Source organism: Pungitius pungitius, chromosome 1, assembly GCF_949316345.1.
Source record: "Pungitius pungitius chromosome 1, fPunPun2.1, whole genome shotgun sequence".
NCBI classification, from domain to species: Eukaryota; Metazoa; Chordata; class Actinopteri; order Perciformes; family Gasterosteidae; genus Pungitius; species Pungitius pungitius.
In genome coordinates this window covers 10,752,666-10,774,733 of record NC_084900.1, presented here as the reverse complement: position 1 = coordinate 10,774,733, position 22,068 = coordinate 10,752,666, and the positions used below count along the sequence as shown (strand labels likewise).

The following is a 22,068-nucleotide window of genomic DNA, read 5'->3' as shown; positions in this document are numbered from 1 at the left end:
AATCTTTTCTTTGTCTTTTGGGTTATAAAACATGTTCTTGCTGATGTTAGTTAGTGTGTGTTCTTCCGGCCTGCGGGCCGGTAGGATTGCTCCTGCCTTTGCAAACGCAGCGCTTATACTTGACCTGTGATCAGATGAATAAATCTACCAGAACGAGAGAAGTAGTTTGGCTGAATTCTTCCAGACGTCCCCATCCAGGCTTCCAATTTTTGAACACGAGCCTCTCTTTTGAAATTACTAACACTGGCTATATGTGAGTTAATGTATAGATCTAGTTAGACACATAAGTATAAGGCTTAGATTTTTCTATTTGGTTAGGTCAGGAAAGTAGGTGTCTATGCTGAATCTCTGTGCACTTGCACAGTGGAGAAAGGGAAAAACACGTAAGTAAGTAAAGTAAGTCATCAATTTTTAACTCCTGTGTCTTGTTTGTGCCATTCAATGGCTTTCTCCCACACCGAGCTGCCAATGTTAGCCACTTACATAAGGTCTCTGTTGGGGATACTTCCTCCAGACTGAGCCTTATTGTTGGACTTTTATGCACAAACAGGAAAATAACCTTGTTTGCATCAAATACAAACTGAGATCATCAAAGTGGTTTAGTATCAACGTGGCAGGTTGTCAACTGTCATCTACCAGACAGGCTGATCAAGAATACTTCAAAGCCTTTTCTCGAAAACAAACACACCTCATCAATTTACAACTTTGGATAGTTTAATTCCCGTAAAGCTTACTTTTGGAAAAATAAACTAACCTGAGAGCAAAAAGGACTTCCACTTTCATAATGACAATGTACCGAACAAACCGTCCAAATAATCTTATGGCCTACAGCTAACTTTCCAAAGGATGAAAATGGTCTCAAACAGGTAAAGTCATGGAACTGAAACAAAAGAATATGATTCTTAATAACCTTCCAATACAAACCATTTGAGCATTTTCTAACCTTGTCCTGCTATTGTCAGGATGACATTTTTACTCTCCATTACAGAAATTATAAATATAATCAATTTCCTGAGGTTAGGTTATCTGCTGTTTGGGTCAGACACAAAACCATTGACTACAAACAAAAGTGCTGACATTCCACTACTACTGGCTTTTATAGTACAAGACCTCAAGAGGTTGCTTATCAAGGAAAATGCAATAACAAATCATTTTAAGCATTTCAACAGTGGAGGACTGTGACATTTGCCAGCTTAAACATACGCTGCAGTTGGTAAACTGACCATCATATTTATATAATATTAAATTAATGTTATATGTGCAATACACACTCGATTGTACTGTATCGACGAGGCAGACAGTAGCGAACAGCATGACTGTCGCTTGTAATGTGAATCATACAGTTTACTTACTTTAAAAGGCTGTGTGGTAATTAGAAGTGTTTTGACCAACCCTATTCCATTATCATACTGGTAATCAGAAAAAATGCATTTACTCAACAAAGGATAAAAAGTAAGCCACAAACAGAAGTGAAAGAAAATATAGGCCTTTCATACAGAACTTCACAAGTTATGAACGTCCTCTCATCGTTTATACCAACACCAGTGCCACGGGTACTCAGAGGTACAATGAGTGACAGGTTTGATTGGATGCAGGGAGAACTTGATGAAGAGGCTTAGGGAAGAAAAAAGTGGAAGGAATGGAAGTCAAAAGTATAAAAGAAGCAGGGTGTTTATGTTAATGGAAATAAGAGGGGAGGGGATGAAAGGGACATGAGGGTGTTGTAAACACAATAAACCTCAGTATGGAAGGGGCATGTCTCCTGGTAAGCTTGGCTGGGGGGAAAGGTTACTGATATCTTAATCATTTGAAATAATATATCCTCCAGTCCCCCCAGGAGTGGGGCCAAATATGAACAGATATGGATATAAGTAAATGAATGTAACCATAAATAAATAAAAGTTGATAATAAAACAAGTCATAAACAAATACATACCATATATTTATTTCTACATTTCTGGTAATAATTGAATTTATATTAATTAAAATCATCAACGTTAAAATTTTAATTTTGACCAGTTAATTTTCAAATCCTCTCAAAACTTCAACTTTCAACTTTTTCCGCTTCATCAATCTTTCAGCTAGAAACACCATTTAAAGTTTAAAATAGACAAAAGTAAACTATTTTATAGAAAAACAGCGTGTTGATATCTATTATACTCTTTTCATAATGACTAATTATGTTTCATTAGTTCTTGGGTCCTTTTGTGAGTTTTCTATTAATGTGTATTGCGTTTCTTAGAGTGGAGCCCGAGGAAACAGAGTGAGAGCAGTGTCAGAATCCAGTAAAAAAAAAAAGGCACTTTTGCCCTCATAGCCACAATATTCCCTTTTCAGGCTTCATTTTTGGATCAAAACGATGCCGTGCTTGTGCTGGTCGGAATCAGATGAGTATGGAATCCCACAGTTATTTACTTTTTGAGACAAAGTCTGTCTCAAGCACCATAGGCTCCAATACAAATCTGCTGACATAATTAAAAAAACACATGTACATGTTTTAAAACTGCTAGTAGAGTAGAAGGTTTAGAATTTTTCATTTCTGTATTTTAAGCAACTTTCTGAAATTAATTTCAGCTTTTAGCATTCAAACGCATTTTCAGCAGGAAATGCATTTTAAAGTTGAAATTCACATTTGGTCAGTAATTCATGCTCCCAAATTGCTTTCTTCAAGGCCTTACATTTGTCATGTGTGCTTAAAGAAAAGTGTCAAATAAAATAACAGTTAAAAGGCTGAATACAGTCTGATTGAGCTTCTTGGGGTTAAGGCAGAGATACATAAACCTCAATAAAAATCATTCACTATCAGACGCATTGCTAGGTCATGTGATTCAAGTGAAAAAAAACATATCACACTATATGCAAAAACCCATATGCAATTTTAATTTGGAGCAACTTAGTGTTCAGTCTCAAGGACTGTTTTTGTGATAGAAGACAACCCACTGTACTCGCTTAGCCAAAGACATCCAATTTACCCAAGACGGCTGCTAGGTTATCTGGATCTCCTCTCTTTTCCCACATCAATTCGGCCACTGCTGGTAGGCTGGCAAGCTTTGCCCATTTCCCGCTCTTTCACCTCCACTATTCTTCTCTTCAGCCATGCATCCATCCTATACCGCAGCCTGGCGCTGTGGGGTGCGTCCGCTGTCACTGTCTGTCCCTCCAGCTGTGGACCCAGCTGTCTAGGCCAGATGGGCTTAGCTCCACCTCATCCTCGGTATCTATGAGGGGGCCCTCTGTTAACCTCAAGCTGTGGACAACGGTTCTCCCCGAGCGTTGCGCTCACTGACCCAAAACAATAGGGTAAAAGATTTTTTTTTTGTGCATTCTAAGGGAAACTATTACCATGTGCACTAAATCATTCCACTACTAAACGTGATTACTCTTTGCGTCGTATTATCTTTGTAATGTGATATGCAGGTTTACTGGGACCTGATTCCTGTCTACGGGCCATTGTGAATGTAATAATCATTGAACATGCTCAAAGGATGGTGGGGAGGGAAGAGTGTCTGCTAAAGCCATTCCAGAATAATACTGGCTCACAGTAATCTCCTGCTCACAGGGAGAAATTTTGACATGGATTTAAGGATTTTAAATACAATTTCAGTACGCAATGAGGGCCCAACAATAGCACTGGGGAGAGGGGGTTGGGAGTGACAGAGGGGGGGGGACAGAGCACAGTGCAGGAGAGGAAGATGGTTTGGGAAGTGAGGCTTGGCGCAAGAGAAAGAGAAAGAGCCATCTTTCTGGGGAGCCAGATTGCTGGGCTCGACGGTATGACGAGTCTTGGCGTTTAAAACAACTGCTGAATCATATCCAATTCATCCAAAACTACAGGAAGACAGAGCAGTTAATGTGTGAGTGTGAACGTGTGTGGAATATAATGAATAAAAATAAAGTAGGGCAAAGTGTACAATAGCATAATAAAGACATAGGGAGATTTGTGATTGTGTTTGGGTCCATGTTCAATAAATGGAAGTGCCTATTGATTTGGACTAGATAAGGCACGCAAAGTCTTCGCTGTTATCTTGAAGATTAACACGCAACAACAAACGGGTATTTGGAAGGGAGAGAATTCCATTGGCTTTATCCTGCACAGTGATACATGGCTTGAGTCTGCGACTGATAGCACCCTCCACCATCCATTGCGTGCGGAAAAACCGCAACCTGTACACAAAAGTTGAACATTTTAGGGAAATATCCCTATAAACAGATATGAAAACATGATTTGGGTATGAAAATCGCTCTGTTGTTATTCATTCCCAATGTTAATAGCATTGATTAATCACACAAGCAGGATTTAGTTTAATGCAAAAAAAATTGGCCGAAATTTTATCAGGGAACCCACCAGATATTGTCTGACGACTTAGCTTCTTATTGGTTTGCAAACGAATGTGTAAACTGTTTATGGCCCCACTCATCAGATCATAACTCCAGTCTGACATCTCTGCTAATGGACTACGATCTGAGGGTATAAACTGGCTACACCCTAAACCCTAGTTTAGCCCTTGTGCCCAGTAGCTTGTGCACCAGCAGAACGATAGCAGATAGGTTTCTAGATTGTTCCCTAAACAAAATTTTCATTGTGCCATGATGACACACCCACACACACATACGCTTTTACTTACTTTTAGGGCATGTCATTGCAGTGTGTAACGTTCCCATTCACCAATAGCAATAAACATACCAATTATATGAATTCTGAGCTGAAAATCTACACCACTGCTGAAACCAACATTTTTTTAATACACAACTGCATTCCAACACAGATTAAATCTCAGGTTGGAATATATCCTAGCTTTTTAGCAAAAATTGTATGTTGAAGTTATGATACACTGCTTGTTGGTGGTATTGTGTGGATCTATGTGGTGCAACCACATTTGGTGTTATTCATAGAATACTTAGCGTGCGTAAATAATACTAGATAATATAAGACAATCCTGATTTTACATTTATTAGATGTAGTCCTGTGTGGACGTGATAAGTAAAGGAGAGATATTGATAATCGGAACATTTGGCACCGTAGTCGGCAGTTTCTCAGTTGCCTATTGCAGACGGACTTCCTGTCTGCCTTCAGACGCAATCTGGAGAAAGAGACGAGTGTTGCTGTGGTTCTTGCTCTTCAGACTCTACCTTTATTTTACAGGGATAAATCTTTGTTATTGTGGTCATCGTGCCCAAGACTCGTACCATCTATTTTAGCATATTTTTACATATAATACAGTTTAACATAGATATACAGTACAGAGTATCTCTGTGGCAAACAAACTAGTCACTGAAGTTGATTTATCCAGGATTCTGAGCGGCAATAAACAGACAGCAAGGAATTTGTAGATTCATGTCGATATCGGACACAGCAGCTTCGGGGCACTCCGATCTTCTCTTTCTATTCATTCCTGTCAATTTTAATACTGTGCCCCAACACCAGCTCCCAGCTTAGACTTAAAAAACACCTCTACTCTTCATCATTTGCTCCCTCTGGGTGGCAGTTTGGTCATAATCCTCCTTTCTGATGTTTGCTCCTTCTTGTGTCATTGCTTATCTAAGGGAAAGAATCCTTGAAATAAACACTTTACACATATTTTCTCTCAGAGGGAAAATATTTCCTCCCACTTCTCTGTATACAGTTTTACTTATCACTGGCAACGTTAAACTTTGCTCCTAAACTAAAAAAATAGAAGCAGAAAATGTCCTTTTAGGCTAAGTTTTGGGTGAATTTGCACATTGAGACCGAGTGTGTGTGTGTCTTGGTGTGAGAGTGAGTGTTGTGTGCCGCATAGGCTCTTTTAGCAGCATAACTGACGGGAATCAGGATTTCAAAGTTAATGGACAGGGTTACTGCTGCCGCCTCAACATGTCAGTCTTTGTTACACGCTTTGGGCATGGAAGGCACCACTTGTGCGGGGAAAAAAACAATATAAATCAGGTTATATTGCTGAGGTGTTTATATACATCTTTGTACGTGAGAATGTGTCCTCGTGTGTTCTGTTTGAACAAAACTATGGTGCAAAGGTTGTCATTGTTGATGGTGTTTGAATCATCCAAGACCTTTAACTTAATCAAACGTATCTGGGCCTCCTTCAAAGTTCAGGTCAAGGCCACCAACTCTCAACAGATCCCCCCCCCCCCAACTGGATTTTTATTGATTGTCATGGGTCAGAAGCTGGCAACGCAGAGGCCAACTCATTTATGGATACTGGTTTCATGGCAAACCTGCAGTTTCTCACTATTTCTAGGGCTGCATCTATCTTTAGTAATCAATTTCTAGTGATTATTCCGTTAAGTAATTTGGTAGAAAATACTTTTGCTTTACTTGTAATAATAAGAATATCTTTTATAATCACCATTCCAAAAAACAATTCAGTCCTTCCAAAGTAATCTACATCATAAAAAAATTCTTGGCTTGAATAAGTGGCTCCCAAACTGGAAGGCGTGCACCCTCTAGGGAAGTGGTTCTCAACTGGTCTGGCTCCGGGACCCACCATCACCCCTTAATGACAAAGAGGAACATTCTCAACTTCTCAAATGTATTCAAAATTAAGTTCATAAGCTGAATTTTATATTCAGGATGTTTAATTATGTCTCCCCCATATGAGAATGGTTTGACCCAACCTGGCACACGCTGCTGAAAACGGACGGGCGAGCCGCCAAAAAAATGACAGTCCGCTGCATTAAAAAGGTCCCTTCAAAAATAATACCACAGGAGGATTTTTTTTTTTTCAATTCAAATGTTTATTTTCCCATTAAAAACGGGTCCATGACCCACCAGTTGAGAATCACTGCTCTAGGGGCAGGGAAACTGCAGAATGGGCGCTAACCCAGACAGGCATACAAGACACACCCATAACAATATGAATATAACAAATAACAAATACAATTGAAAACAAGATGTAAAGATACAACTCAAGCTCGGGATCGAAAGTAGGACATGGGAATGAACAAACTTATTTATCTGGTTCAAGTCCATGCATTTTAACAAAACTGTATTAACAGCTCTCTTTCACCCATAAAACAATTCAAAGGTAAATAATAAGTGGGAAGCCCTCCAGTGTCGGGAAATGATCGCGATTCATTTTTAAATATAATGGACTCATATTGACAAGGCCTCCTACTGAAGGGAGACTCTACAGCACATTACAATGGTAGTGGAGACACAGAGACAGTTGTACAGGAACATTCCTCTCTCACTCATCGTTCCATTATCTGCCTCCATTGAGAGCTGCGAGACATTCAGATCAATAGAGGGCGTCAGCCATCTTAGAACACGCCGGCTTTCGAGTGGCTACACAGGGGCTCATTAGGAACAAGGCAGATGGAAACGCCAAGATCTAGAGCTTATCTATTGACTCGCAGGAGATGCAAGGTTGGAGAGTTAACACGCTCAGGTTATCAATAGGCTGGTGGCGAGGCTGTTTTGAATATGTGAACATGACTTTCCATCGAGGTATCGACTGCTGCTGCCCATCTAGATGTAAAAAAGGGCTGTGCACGACATTTCAGGAGCGACGGAAAAACTGAGATTTTAATTGGAGTGAAGTCACAGCAATGGTAATCAAGCAATTGAGCCACTGGATAGATTTGTTTATCTTTTAAATGAGCGTCTTGAAATGTATTATTTTCCCCTCAAATGTATTATTTTATTTCACGCTCTCTCTTATCTTCATGTGTCACGTGAACACATACAAAGAGCTGAGGCATGAGGTGACATCGCCCAACATAATAAATTAGTCATGAAGACACGGTTTTCTCCAGCAGACTTAATGACTAAAAGTGGCTGTATCAGTGGGTATTCAATTCATTTCCAGCAACAAGGAAAAAATAGAGCAACCATTTGTGTGAAAAGTAAAACACACACACACACACACACATTCGACTAATTTCACTTTAATACAAAAGAAGAGATTGCTTCTGATTTAATATGTTCAGGGAAAGCACTGTAACTGAGTAAAGATGAGGGAGGCCATTTTGACAGGCACTTCAAGAGGAAATTGAGCAGGTTGACATTGAGTCTAGTGGCTTGGTGATGTTGAGTGGAAGGGAATTACACGATAGGAGGCAGCCAATAAATGGGTCAATCACTGAATAATTGAGCCTGCAAGCACTAGACACCTCTGCATAACTCAAACCAGCCAACGTTCACACTCCAACAAACACTGATCAAACGCATGGTTCTGAACATTAGATGCTTTGGCTTTACCCTGCACCATTTGTAGTGTGTCAGGGGCTGGAGACTGTGCGTCCATGATAAAGTAATGGGAGCCTTGCAGCAGGCAGCACACAAGTCTACAGCAGAGCCAACAGTAGCAATGCTGAACATTGGCCAGTGGAAAGAAAATTATAACTGTGTTATTCTCGACTGCAAATAAGAATTGGAAGTACTAAACAATTTGCCATCCCTTGGTCTGCGGACAACTGTTGGGACGCCTTGAATTTGGCCGACCCAATCTGCTATTTCTGGAACCAGAAGAGACGCTACAGGGTGGTAGTACAACCAAATGCTGAGCATGCCTTTTTTAAGGCAAGCAAAATTTAACAGGCAGTAAACTCTGCCAGACCGGTCAATGCCAATGGCATCTCTGAGAAAAGTAGTGTTCTAAATGAGACCATAACAAACATCATGGCGTTTTGAAGAAGACAAAATTAGCAATTAAAACTGTAAACAATGTGTGGGTGATGAATATAAAAGAACCCCTTCCCTCTTGCTTTAAACCTCCGGCCCTCATATTTCTTTACATGCCCTGTGCGTGACACATTATTTATTAATATGGACCATGGCCAAGTAAACACACCCCATGTATGCACTCAATAATTTAGACACCGTAAGAGGGCTGAGTGAGCACTTTTGTTCGATCCATATTTGGGCATTGTTGAAGGGAAGACACCCTCTTCACTTTCAGATGTTGGACTATCTCCGCAGCAGTTTTTCGGAAATTTCTGCTGACACCACATACTACAGCTAACAATCCTCTCCATTACCCACCACCATTAGGACATTTGGTAAAGTCTAGCTTGTATGCAAAATAAAACAAAATCCCACAGCTCAGCTTAAGTCAATGCATGGACAGCTGACTTTTCAACCCCAAGTCTTCCCCTCACACCATTAAGCCCTATAGCTGGCCTGTCCTGCTGGGCTTATGAAATGCCAAGATAACACATTTAATTAAAAGGCCGAGACACTCATTTAGCTCTGCCCTGTGTCTGCAGTGCGAGGGTTTACACTGTTCACAGTTTGAAAGGGTCTGATAAAGTCATTAGGCGCCCACACTCATAATAGTAAATGGGCAGGGATGTGCTTTTGTTAGCCAAGAGATAGGCACCACCGCTAGCATGTCAAATATAACGGATGAACGCGTGACGAAATGAGCGAGGAAGGGGATCTTTAATCAAAGACAATTGGAGCTAAAGAGGGAACGTTAATGTATAAAACAAAAACACATGGGCACCAAAAATGGCTGAGATAATATTTAAGTGAATCGGGCTGCATGGATTTGGCTCACTTAAACTATATGCCCTATAAATGAATGTGTGAATACAGTAGGCTGTGCCATCTACTTCATGCTTCGGTTCCTCTTTGTTCGTTTTTCTCCCTTTGCTGCTTTTGTACCACGTCTGCTTTCACAGTACATGATCCACTAGAGATCTTTCTACTTCAGTGTGCATTTCAAATATCTCCGACAAAATGCAGATGGGGCATTGGGCTTTGGCACAGGCACGGTTATAAAAATGCATACAAAATGTTACCATACACACAAGCTTATCGTTCTCCTGCTTTCTGTCTTCCATCAGTCTGCTTTACTCGTATCTGGTCTTTTTAGTTTCACATCCGTACAGTAAATAATTCAATTTCAAATGCCCGACCTCATAATCATATTCTGCTGTCTCCTCATTTTCACTGATGCTTTCACTTCCCGGTGGGCAAACTGTCTCCTCTGTCTCACTCCTTCCGTTAACATTAAGGTTGGGTTGTTAAAGTCACACAACTTTAATTTGTTTACACTTATACCCTTGTCTCCCCGCCATGCATCAGTTAGCCTATGCAACAAACTGCTCCTCCACTAACTCCTCTATGACGGGACATTAATTACTCCAACCCACTCGCCAAGTTTTTTCTGTTAAGGCACTGCATGCATTGCTTTAGACCTTAACTTGGCAAATTTACACTTCCTTTCCATGTCCATCAGAAAAAGTTAGATATATAATGTTTCCATTGGCTTTTAGAATACAGATTTATGCCAGTCAAATCAAAAACTCAAATGTCATTTACAATATATTCTGGCTGTGTTGGTTTTGGTATCATCAAAATGATCCAAATGCTAAATGGACAATGAAACTAAATTCAATTTATTGAAGATATATTTTCCTTTTGGTGGTGAAAAACAAAACCTTTAAAATCACATATTTTGTAAAGCCAATTGATTATTTTCTGTAAAGTACCACATATATTTAAGGATATGCCAGTTAGAACATTAGTAACTAGACACGGTCTCAAATTATGGATACTGAAGAGTAAAGTGATGACATTTTCTGGATTCACCAAATGTTTCTACTACAGAATCAGGTCAACCCTGCAAAATTGAGTGTGATATTTCGCCAGGGACATTATGACATTTTATTTTATCCATATTTCTCAACCCCCCCGTGTCCAAACATTAACCTGATTTATAAACAAATAATTATCGGGAAACGGGATGTTAAGACAAACATATTAATGATATTTCCAAAATACGCCCAAAAATGATCAGCAAATCCAACCGCTTTGAGGACACTGGAGGTTGGGTTACCACCTTTACAATTGTGGTTCAAACAGAGTTATTTCAAAGAAGGAAAAGTGGACTGCATAAACGTTTGCAAAGCACACTAGGCCGTTTTTAAACAGTGAGCCTGGCTTCACCTTGTGTAAGGACACCAGGTGCTAAGTCAAAGCTACAGCCATGTACTACCTAAGCATTTCTCGTGCCCGGGGCGAGGGCATTTTGACTGCATCTTCACATCTTCTAGGATTTGGCCGTTTAGCTCACATTACTCTTAAATAACTAGAAGTCTATATAGATCGTGAATTTAAAACCAGTGAAAGGATAAAGCAGGACAGAATGGTTCAAACAAGTAAACCGAGAGAGCAAAAATATGGAAGTCAGATCGCACGCTGGCATGGTGCTATCGTGTTGGCACACCGCCTGATGGCCAATTAGCTATAAGTAGCGGGCAGGTGGAGATCAGTCTTCAATTTCACACCCTGAAACTCTTCTTTTGCTCCCTTCCCATCTCTTTTGTCTCTTACCACCACGTCTCTCTGGGGGCCGGGAGGAGGGGGTTTTGAAAAGCCAGATGGCGTAGACAGTCGTTTCTGTGTGTTTGCTCCGTCCGAGACAAACCAAACAGAGCCGAGGGGCATCGCTCCAGATCCTGGCACCAATTAAGACGCGTTGAAACGAGCCAGGGCACTTGACGCACACACTCGTCCTTACACACGCACACACGCACATCATGACTAATCTGCTGACGCTACTTGCCTGCAGTGATAACTGCTTGGAATGAGGAGAGTGTGGGAAAGGGCAGGCACTGGTGACATGGCACCTTTTTTCTTGCGTGTTTTCACTAAAGGGGGCTCAATTTATACCATTAGCTTGTATGCGCTTGTAGGGTTGAAAACGCTTACTTTATAAATTAAAACTGTTTTTCTTACCCAACAACTGGTCTATAGAGATGTTTAACAATAAAAGTTAGGAATCATACAATTGATGTTTTGTAATCATTAATAATTAAATTAATATTGACCTATGCCCCAATACCACAATGGGCGGATCAATGGCGGAAAAAAGGAAAAACGAAACGTTCAGGGGGCCAGCTACATGTCCTGACCAACGAGATGCAAACATGATGCATGGAATTTAAACATGGATGGATTTGGTTTTGAATTCAAAATTGTTTCATTCATGAATTCATTGTTTTATGCACCTTTCTGCATATTACCTCATTTCAATACATTCAAATTGCAGGAACACTGAGACGCTATTTTTGTTATGAATGCTTTTCAACATTAGCGGATGCTTAGTGAATTATGCGGTGTCTTTCCAACTGCGCATGCTTTTTTTGATTCCTCCCGTCTCTTTCAATGTGCAGGAAAAAACTGCCGTTCCTGTCCCGCTCTTTCTGTCTGGCTTTTAGAAGATTATTAAGGAGCGGTTAGACATCGTCAGTGAACATTCAATGATGTGTCCCGAAGTGCCCTCTGTGACAGTACAATATCACATCTAATCTGTGATCTTAGGACAAAAAAGGCTTTTCATTTCATCATGACTTACTAGCACCTTGCAGCAAGGAGCATCCATTGCATTCATTAGGCCCCTAACAGAGTTGTTTTCATTTGGTTTAATTTGATCTCAGTATCAGGTGGTATGATCAGTCCATGTGTGCTACCAACAAAGGAGAGTGGATGTGTTATTCTGGAGTACGGTGTTATTTCAGGAGCGTTGTTGATGAAAACGTACCCACATGCCACTAGTAAAACACATAGAAACGCTGTAAAAGATGAATTCACTTTTGAGAAGGATTTCAGAATTTTTCCAAGGGCACTTTCATCCATCTCTTTCATTAGACAAGAGAAAATGAAAAATTCTTTGGAGAATCTTTACTTTCCTCCTTTGCATTTCACACGCCGTTTTACTTGCCACCTCTGTCGTTTTGCACTGGCTCTGTTACCATTAGTGCAACTTCTCCATCAGTCTACTGACACCGTCCTGCTTCTTTATTCCAAGGCTGTGGTGCACTCCATCATGTTTTAAAGGAAATGGCTGTCTGTACTGTACTACGACACTGTTTTGAAACTTCCACCACATCTCCTGACCTTGCATATCTCTCAGATAGACTACAAGTGCAAGTAATTTCAATTTCAGTGGCACAGTGGCTGCACCGTTGTAATCTGACAAGTGAAAGAAAAGTGAAAGTGAAAAACAAGTAATCAAACCCACCTACCAGAGATGGAGATTTACAGCGATTTGCTTCCAGTAAGTTGTAATATTCACGTTAGCTTGTATTGGCCATCTTTAATGCCGTCACGCGTTTTTAGGAAATAAGACCATGGCAGCGGAAAAAGAGCTGACAGTCAGGTGAGTTACGTTTGCTGCGTCAGAATTCATCTACCAATGGAGTTTCCAAATTCAGCGTAATAACTATTTTTTGACGAATGCAAAAATTGCCTCATTTGAGAAACTATAAGGACAATACTTCTCTTGACTGCCACATGTAGCGAACAATATGGGTTTGCTTTAAAGCTGGAATGCCGAGCTTCTAGGAATGGGTCGCTTTTGTCAAAAATTGCTTTTAATCAAGGTTTTGAGGCCAAAAGCCACAGACAAATCTGGAATTTTAAGAGAGAGTTGAGCAATTTCTAATGATACAAAAAAGAAAAAAACTATGTGATAATCTTCAATTTGGTAGTACAACATTTTAGGCCAGTCTGCTAGTTAAATATGAATATAAACTGGAGCATTCCCATAGGCTCTGCATTTCCTCTTAAACAGTCCATAAGGTAACACAGGCCGATACAGCTAGGCCCTGCTGACAAGTGAGCGAAAGCTACCGGTCCCCTCTGTGTCCGCCAACACCCCCGTTCTCCAGCTACAGCACCACAGGCAGAGGAAGACCTTTCCTTTCCCAGCTCGCTCACGCAATCCAGAAGCATACCTCTCTGTGTGGGAGAGCATCATATCATAACTCTTATTCATGTCGACTTTATAGCCACACAAAGTGGTTAAGTATCATCAGAACGGAACGCTGTCAATGAGAAGTATTCATTCACCAAGCTCAACCAAATCAATATGCAAGTAGTCTCTAGGATGAGATTCAATGAGTGTAGAGGTAGTTGGTGTGGCAGTTGTGGGAAATCGATGCACCTTTCTCGGTTGCCTCTGACCTACTGCTATTCCTGGGTGTGCGTTAGCAGTTTTGCGAGTGCGTTGACATCCACTAATGTCTTAATACGTATTCCTATCGGGAGGCAGCGGTGGGCGAAGCTGGCAGTGTGCAAATGTTTGTGTATGCATCTGCTCTGCATAATGCTGACAGGAAGGACCCACAGCACACACAGAAAGTAGCAGCCACGATAAGAGCTGGTGGAATTCTTGGGTAAGGAAAGCTACTGTAAACCTTTTGCATAGGTTACACTGGACCATCCTTTAAGGAAAACATTCCCTGCAGCAAAAACACGAAACGTTTCGTGTCAAGTATCATTGAGCTTTTACATGGATTTCGAAAATCAGGTAAACTTTCTTACAGTGGAAAAAATCTGGTTCCGTAGTATGGACCTTTAGCGATAGCCCGGGTCACATGGGTGATTAGTGAGGTCACGGGGCATCAGAGGAAACCATGACCAGATGAATCAGAGCAATTCACTAGCTGTTTTCTTAAACTTAATAAGGCCATCTGTGTTGACCCTGTAATGGAGAATTGCCCAGAATGTAATTAAGGACATGAATGTCCTTCAGGAAACTACTCTAATTCTGCACCGAAATAAATCGTTTTAATTTCCTATCAAGCCTGGGTCAGAAGTTATCTAAAGAATAGTTGGGGCCTGATTAAACATGGCTAGCCAGATGTAATCACTTTGTTTTTCCCTTGCCTCTGTCCGCTGGTCCTGTTTGGTAGTGTCCATGAAGTGTGTCGTGCACCCTGAGGAGTTCTTGACAACACAGGGCTGATTTGCAGTGATAAGCAAAGGCAACAGGGAAGAGGAGAAAAACATTTTTCTCTGTCACTTTTTGGGCTGCCACACCGTGTCCTGAAAGCCAAGAGCAGCCCTTCCCCAGGCTCCTGTGGCCCATCCATTACACCTTTAATCACTTCTTATATTGGCCTTCACCTCTCTCTAACTTTTATCTGGTAAATGTTTACTATGGGCAGATTCCTTGAATAGGTAGATCATTTTGGGAATGACTTGGCTAGTAAGAAGTGATGTCATTTACTTCACCTGAAGATGAGAACTGCACAATATCACAAGGGTGGACAGAGTCATTAATCATTTGATCCCCTCAGCACAGTTCACCTATTCAGTCATGGCGGCACTTTTTATCCTTATTTTGTACTTTTCTTAGCCCATGGATACCTACGATTAAAACTGCTGCTGATTTTCACATCAGCTCCTTAAATGCATGCTAATATTTTATCCAACGCCAGATAGAAAAGCAAACCATTTGGCAGAAGTGAGCTCTCCTTACTGTTGCCCCCTTCACCTTTCTGCATGGGTTGACCTTTGTAAGAGCTTAGCAGAACTGGCCTCATGTAAAGGACTGCTAGGTGATCATGGTCCTCAGTGCTGAGGATCAACATGTCGGCTCATAAAAAGGTCTCTGCAGTTGTCTGTTTTTCTCGAAGATCCTCTTTCAAAAGCGGATTTGCGATTGAGCACGTAAACCAGCATCCAGCTGCACATGCACACCGTATTCTGTCTAACTCTCTGAGGGACGAACACCAGCAGCAATCACTGTCAAACCCTCTGTAATCAAACAGGAGGGCTCTAGGCTAGCTCTTTCTTTGAACATCTAATAATACAAATAAAACAATGGTTGGATGAGGAGAGACGGATTAAGAACATGCTTTTACCCATCTTCTTAAAATGGTAATATTTGCCACAATGTTGTTTGCAAAGTGCTGACGGTCATACTCCTTCACCTGCATTCCCTTCTTGACCTCTCCCCTGAGAACAACTGAATAAGTGAGGGAGAAAAGAATGAAGCGCAGGGAAGATCGAGAGAAAACACGCTTGGCCGAGCGTGGAATCACATGTGCAGCCCTGCGCTGGCTGACATCAGAGGTTAGCGATTGAGTGCGGTGTTTTGAAATCCACCCGTGGATCTCAACCATCACTGTTGCCACAGTTTCAAAGCACAACAGAGGTGAGGACGGGCAAAATTAACTAAAACAGCTCATCATCTTCATCTATCTTGAGGATTAAAGCTAGTTGAGCTGATTTTAAGCTTTCACTCAACTTGTTGAATGAATGCAAATGAATACAGTAAAAGATCTCAATGTGCAGCGCCTGAGTAGCTGCGATATGTGTTTACTTGTGGTTCTATTAGGTGTGTTGGGCTTGGAAGTATAGTAGAGGTATTTGGTTAATGGCAAGAGTGAAACTAAATTATGGATATTAATAATCCCTGAGGTAGTTCAAAAAATAAATAACAGTATCACCCTGAGCTAACTGGGGCTAATAACCAAACTGTAAAGCTTCATAATGGATATTTACTAATTAAGTACACATCCATTTGAAGGTATACGTTTGAGCTGTTAAGTATAACAGAGTTTACTGAATTACAGTAATACCGACCACAGATTTTACTAAAATAAAACCAGTAGTGTTGTGCCACAAAATCCAAGATCAGCAATGTACACACACAGACCCACTACTCGTAGCGGAGGGAATTAATACAAAAGAAGGATTATCAAAATTTTTAAAAAGACCCAGACTGTCATGACACATTCTAACCATTGAAGTATATCTATATCCACACAATCATTACCAAAAGGTAGTTTGCAGTGTGTGCATGGATCTCTGTCACACTACGCATCAAATTGGAAGGAAAATATGTTTAAGTTTCACATCCAATTTCTATCACGGTAAAGAAAGTCAAAACATCTTCAGGATCTTAAAACAATCCATCACAAGCCCAGTAACGAGTGATGCTGCTGACATGGGCAATAGGCATCTCTTCAAAGTGATGTAACTGAGCACGGGTGCCATGTGTTTGACAAATTGGAGTTGCCTCTGTTCCTTTATCCCAACATCTCCTCCTGCAGTCTTCCAGAGCAAGGAGCTGAAGAGAGCCAGTGCTCATGAAAAATAGATTGTACTTTTTTTATGTCTCTTTCGATAGTTTTGCTCTCTAATCTAGTTTTCTCTTTTTGGTCTCTTGTTCATCCCTGCCAGTCTTTCCCTTTCTCAGGCTGTTGTACATTCCCTCATTCAGCCTCTACCTGCTTCCTCTTTTGTTCCATCACTGCTGCCCTGCCTCTCTTTTGCGCTGAGCATATCCTTTTTTCTATGTTTTTTCCACAGATCTGAGGCCATTTGTTGTGGTCTGAGTTGAGCTGTTTCAAGTGTTCTCACAACAATGAGAGATAAAGATGGACCTGGCAGGGCGTGTGAGCACTAAAAGCTGAGGGATGTGGTTCACAGAGCAGAGGGTAAGGAGATGTTGGCTAACACAAAGTCTAAAGTGCAAATAGAAAAATCAGGTCGGAATACCTTCCACTGAATTTTGTTTAAAAATCCACTTCTTATACCCCCACGTTAGGTAGGTAAGTCACATTTGATACTTAACTGATTGATGCCTGGTATAACCTAAATTCATGAATGTTTAAAATATACATTAGTGGAGCATGCTTTTTCTTAGAGTTCCGTGACATGTTACTTTGATTAATAACTTAATAATCATGTGTAAATAAAAAATACCATTGTATTTGCTAGCAAATATTTTGTTCAAACCCTTTTCCTGTTCTCCAACTGTTGCAATACCAAACTCAATCTGAAGCTTTATAAACTAATAAAGGCAATGTTTTCTATCCCAAGAGAGCACACTTAATAACAGATAAGAAGTGGATGAATAATGAGTACCCGGACACAAACCCTGCAGTAGTTCCAAAAAGACTTTCATTTTTTTCCCTTTGGATCAGTCTGGCCATTCTTGGCAGATCTTTTCTAATTTCTCAACCTTGTCTGCCTAAATACTCACCCACTTTCTCCCAGGAGCAGAGGCTCAAGCTCAATGCTAACACATTCGTTGCCCCTTTCATTATTCATGGAGGCTAATGGAGGTTTGGATACTAGGCACAGGCACACACATTCAGGAAAAATGGGGCTGAGACCAGGATGAGGATTTTGTCTCACCTCGGTCTTCTCCCCTCCCCGAGTCGAAGTATCTGTGTTGCTGACACAGGGCTTTAACAGGGTTTCAATGAGTAAGATCTCTCAGGCTGCTGCCTGAGTAATGGGACACTGAGAGTCTATGGAATAAATAAAGGGGCCACCAGAACACCCAAGCTCATCCCCGGCCTCACCCTCTCCTCTCCTTGTATTTCTGGCAGGTTGCAAAATGACTAAAATAAAACTTTTCTTCCCTCCCTGAAAATCAAGATCCATCTGCCATTTGCAGAGATTGAAGTTTTTTATATTTTCTCTTTATCAGTGCCTTCACCCAATCTCGATCTCAAACTCCCTCAGGACGAGTGCCGACTGCTCCACGTCCATTCTCTACATCAGGGGATGAAAAGAACAAATCTGACTAAGCAGATACTCCATCTGCTTGAATTATTCAGTGCATGTGGAGAACGCTCTGATTCACAGTCATAATGGGAGGTCCTTAAATGGCGCGCCATCCCGCGCCCCCTCATATATATTTCAGACTCTGGCACAGGCTCTGTCAAGCAGGCAAGAGAAAGACTGCCACTGCGGGGAAAACCTGCAGGAATGGAAAATGATGGTTTTACTCAGGGTTCGAAATGAGGGGGGTCTGGGGGGGTCCCGGACCCCCCATAAGCCATTAGGGACCCCCCATAAGAATTTATTTTTAGATTTTGGGGGGTCCCCGAAAAATATTTTTAACATTAAAAATGATGGTTAAAATACGGTTAATATACTGACAGCTAAACGGTGTAAAGTGTGTCTGTTTTACTGAACAGTCTGTAGCTGCCGTTGTCTGAAAAACAAACAGATGTTGCGTTCACTTGAAATTCGCCTCGCCAGCCTTGTGCTGCATTCAAAGTTGTTGTAAAATACCCTTTTCCCATTGTTTTTGTCGTTTAACAGTAATTTACTGGTGAAATAAGTTTTTGTTATAAGTTATTGTTATTACATTATTAATTCATTTAATGTTGAGCTCACTATCGTTTCCTTTTTTTTTCACTAACTAAAAAAAAAGAAGCAGGGGTGCCTTGTAGGTCTTCTCTCCAACCCCAGTTAACACTAACCTGATGAAGTTGTTAACAAATAAATAAAATATGTGCCTGGTCACTTAACATGTTGTTTTTGAATAATGTGGTTACTATTGGATTATTGTCATATTAATGGCTTTCTGTCATGTTAGAATATCTTACTTTTTTTTTAAACGTGTCCCTAAAGATTTTAGTTCAGGTTATAGATTGACTACTTTAAAACAAAGTAAACCATCTAATGGAGGTACAGTCTTTATAGACATCATTATTATTCAATCCAGCGGCTAGTTGTTTTACAAATACCATTAACATAAGGGATGAGAAATGCCATTTGTATTTGATCAAACCCTTTGAAGGTGCATGGTGCTGCCATAATGAGTACACCTGGTGGATTTAGGTAACTTAGTTAACTTCCTTGCTCAAGGAAAGATTGACCTGTTATCCACTTTGTCATGTCAGAGATTTATATAAGGTGCTGTAACTTTGTTGCTCCAGAATTAGAGGGTTACCTGTTTGATTATAGCCAATCCACTTCTCCAGACACCACTACAATACTGGGACTAGCCCAAACCATGAAAAACATCCTAAGACCATTATCCCACCTTCAAAATATGTCAATATAATTTTGCCTGCAGTATATAGTGTAGCAAGGTAGTCTTCAGAATTTTTTATAGTTACATTTTAGGGGACCCCCCAAGAGTCCTAAGTCATTTCGAACCCTGGTTTTACTTGCTGTTGATCTGCATTACTCAGCATTTATACTAACACATATATCACCGTCAACACAGCAGACACACAAATTGAAGTTGAAGAATTTTTTCTTCCATTAAAAAAATAGAACAAAAGATCTGCTGCAACTATGGCACAACTGAGTAACAGAAAACATTGACAGGTGTTCAAAATCATGATATTCCCATCTGCTCTCAATAGACAAGACTTGTCACCACTTCCCGGAAAGAAGCAAAATGGGACATTTAACAATGCTCCATTCTTCCATTCTAATAGTAAATAGAAAGGCAGCAAAGAAAGAGGTGACTATGCGCCATCATTCCAGCTTCCAACTTGCCACTACTATTGGCAGAGTGATATATCACATCACAGGGCCTTTGAATATCTCTCTTCCCATTTTCAACCACACTTTAATACTTTGGTTTTGCCGCCTATTAAATCGTCTGTTGAGTGTTTTTGTCCTCTTTTCGTTCATTGCGACCAGAGACAGGATACTCACAGAGTGGCTTGGGATCTAATAAGGACAATGCGAGTGGGTGAACGCGGTGTTGTGTCTGTCTAACAGGCCTTCCTACGGCACAGTACCGCTCGCTGAATCTCTGGCTCGGATAATTGCTGTCTGGATCCACCCAACTCAGCAGATTTCTCCCAAGTCGTAATGAGGGAAAAGTTGTTGTGTGTGCACGTGTGTGTGTGTGTGTGTGTGTGGGATTGAGGCGTAGGCAAGTTGGGTGTACAGTAGGTATGGGCGGAGAGACATAAACAACAGCAGGGAGCACCAGAGCTAATCAAAGGATCCCTGTGGACTCCACCGACGCTCGGGAAGCACAACACTGCGCTGTTATTGAGCTGAAATGCCGCCCTGGTCAACCGTCTGGATTTCAACTGGAGTTTGCTTAATGTGCAATAACATGGGAATTTCAAAATACTCCAGAATCACACTGCGGGCAAACAATGGTATACTAATCCAATTTTCAATCTAATAATCCCTTTGGTTTTTTGAAGATGGATCCGGCGGTGGCAGCTTCCACGGTTGCTCAACAAAAACACAAGCCTAGAACCTAGATAGTATGTACTGGTATACTAATTGAGCTTCACATCAGTCAGGTATGTGAAGGCCAACCCTGAAATGGTTGCCTGGTTACCATTATCACTGGGATACATCTATGGCAGATTTTAAAACGCTCTCTTGGGAAGGTGAACAAAGAGCAGCTCCCTTTCAAGGACATTTTAGTGTCACGCCAATGCATCGTATGCTTTATGCATGTTACTTAACGTCTTCTTCTCATTCACAGCTTGTTACATATGAACACACTTCCAACACTTGCTCCGAGTGAATACCATTAATGCGGCATGAAAAATTAAAAAAAAACTGATGAACTTTAAACAACCAATGGAGATGGCTTGAAATGAATATGCTGTCTGTTGATAAAATGCTGATGAATATCATTAAGGCAAAAACCTGACACATTTAAATGAATTAAAGCTGCACGGCAACAGTGATTAGAAATATCTCATTAGTGTTGTTTCTATTGAAGCGTCATGGAGGAATGTTTTCACTCGAAATCAGATGAACTGAAAAAAAATTGAAAATAGAAATAGACCGATGCCACAGACTTAACATCTAGAGGAGACTGTATGCATTAAGTGGAAGACTGCAACATTGCCCGGTGCCCACCCTCCTCTGGAATCTACCCCCCTCTCTCCTTCCCAGTCTCTAAACTTGTGTCCTCGTCGTTTTGCTCATTCCTGCGTTTCCATTAGTCCAAAGCTTTATCTGGGCTAGGCTAATGGGGGCCTGATTAATGGTGAGGGTTCAGCTTAAAGCCATTAGCTTCCCGACTCCCTCAGGACAGAGTTGAAGGATGGAGAAAGGGGTGAAGAAAGGGGAGTAGATAGGAGGAGCGATGTTTTGGGTGGGCCTGGGATGCACCAGGCATGAGGCAGGAGAGGAAGGAGATGTTGAAAAGAAAAAGTCACCACGGCGGAATCTATCAGGTATCAAATTATGTCTAAGAGGCACAAAGATGTATAAGGAGCCTCACAAGACACACTAATTCCTCCACCCAAAAAAGTTCCCTTCCAATCTCCAGCTTAATACGAGATGGATTCTAAATGAAAGCCCCATTAAAAATGCATAGTACTTAAGACACTTCTTCAACCGCTCTCAGACGTCACAGCCGTATAAGAATCATTAAGAATTACCCTTCAACATACTGCAGCAACAGTCTGTGCCTTTTAGGCGCGCCCCACCCAGGGCACACTGAGTCGTCCTGCTGCATTATAACAGCCGGGGAACACAGAGGCTGTTAAAGTGATTTAACACAAAACCTGCAACGGCTACAAAGGTAAGCACTGATTGGGTGGAACAGAGTGGGAGGCCACTGGAGAGATATTTGAAATACAACGTATTGTACC

At 41.0% G+C, this 22,068-nt stretch overlaps 1 protein-coding gene and 1 long non-coding RNA gene across 14 annotated transcripts in view; one reads left to right on the top strand and one right to left on the bottom strand.

Moving 5' to 3' along the window:
* nrxn2b (neurexin 2b) overlaps positions 1 to 22,068 on the bottom strand; it is a 493,664-nt gene that overhangs the window by 164,170 nt on the left and 307,426 nt on the right. The gene's annotated exons all lie outside the window — the stretch shown is intronic.
* The window catches only part of LOC134127280 (uncharacterized), a 181,230-nt gene continuing 178,727 nt past the window's right edge, over positions 19,566 to 22,068 (top strand). The window contains exon 1 of the long non-coding RNA XR_009956008.1: positions 19,566 to 19,575. This is a non-coding gene — a long non-coding RNA (uncharacterized LOC134127280). The remainder of the gene's footprint in view (positions 19,576 to 22,068) is intronic.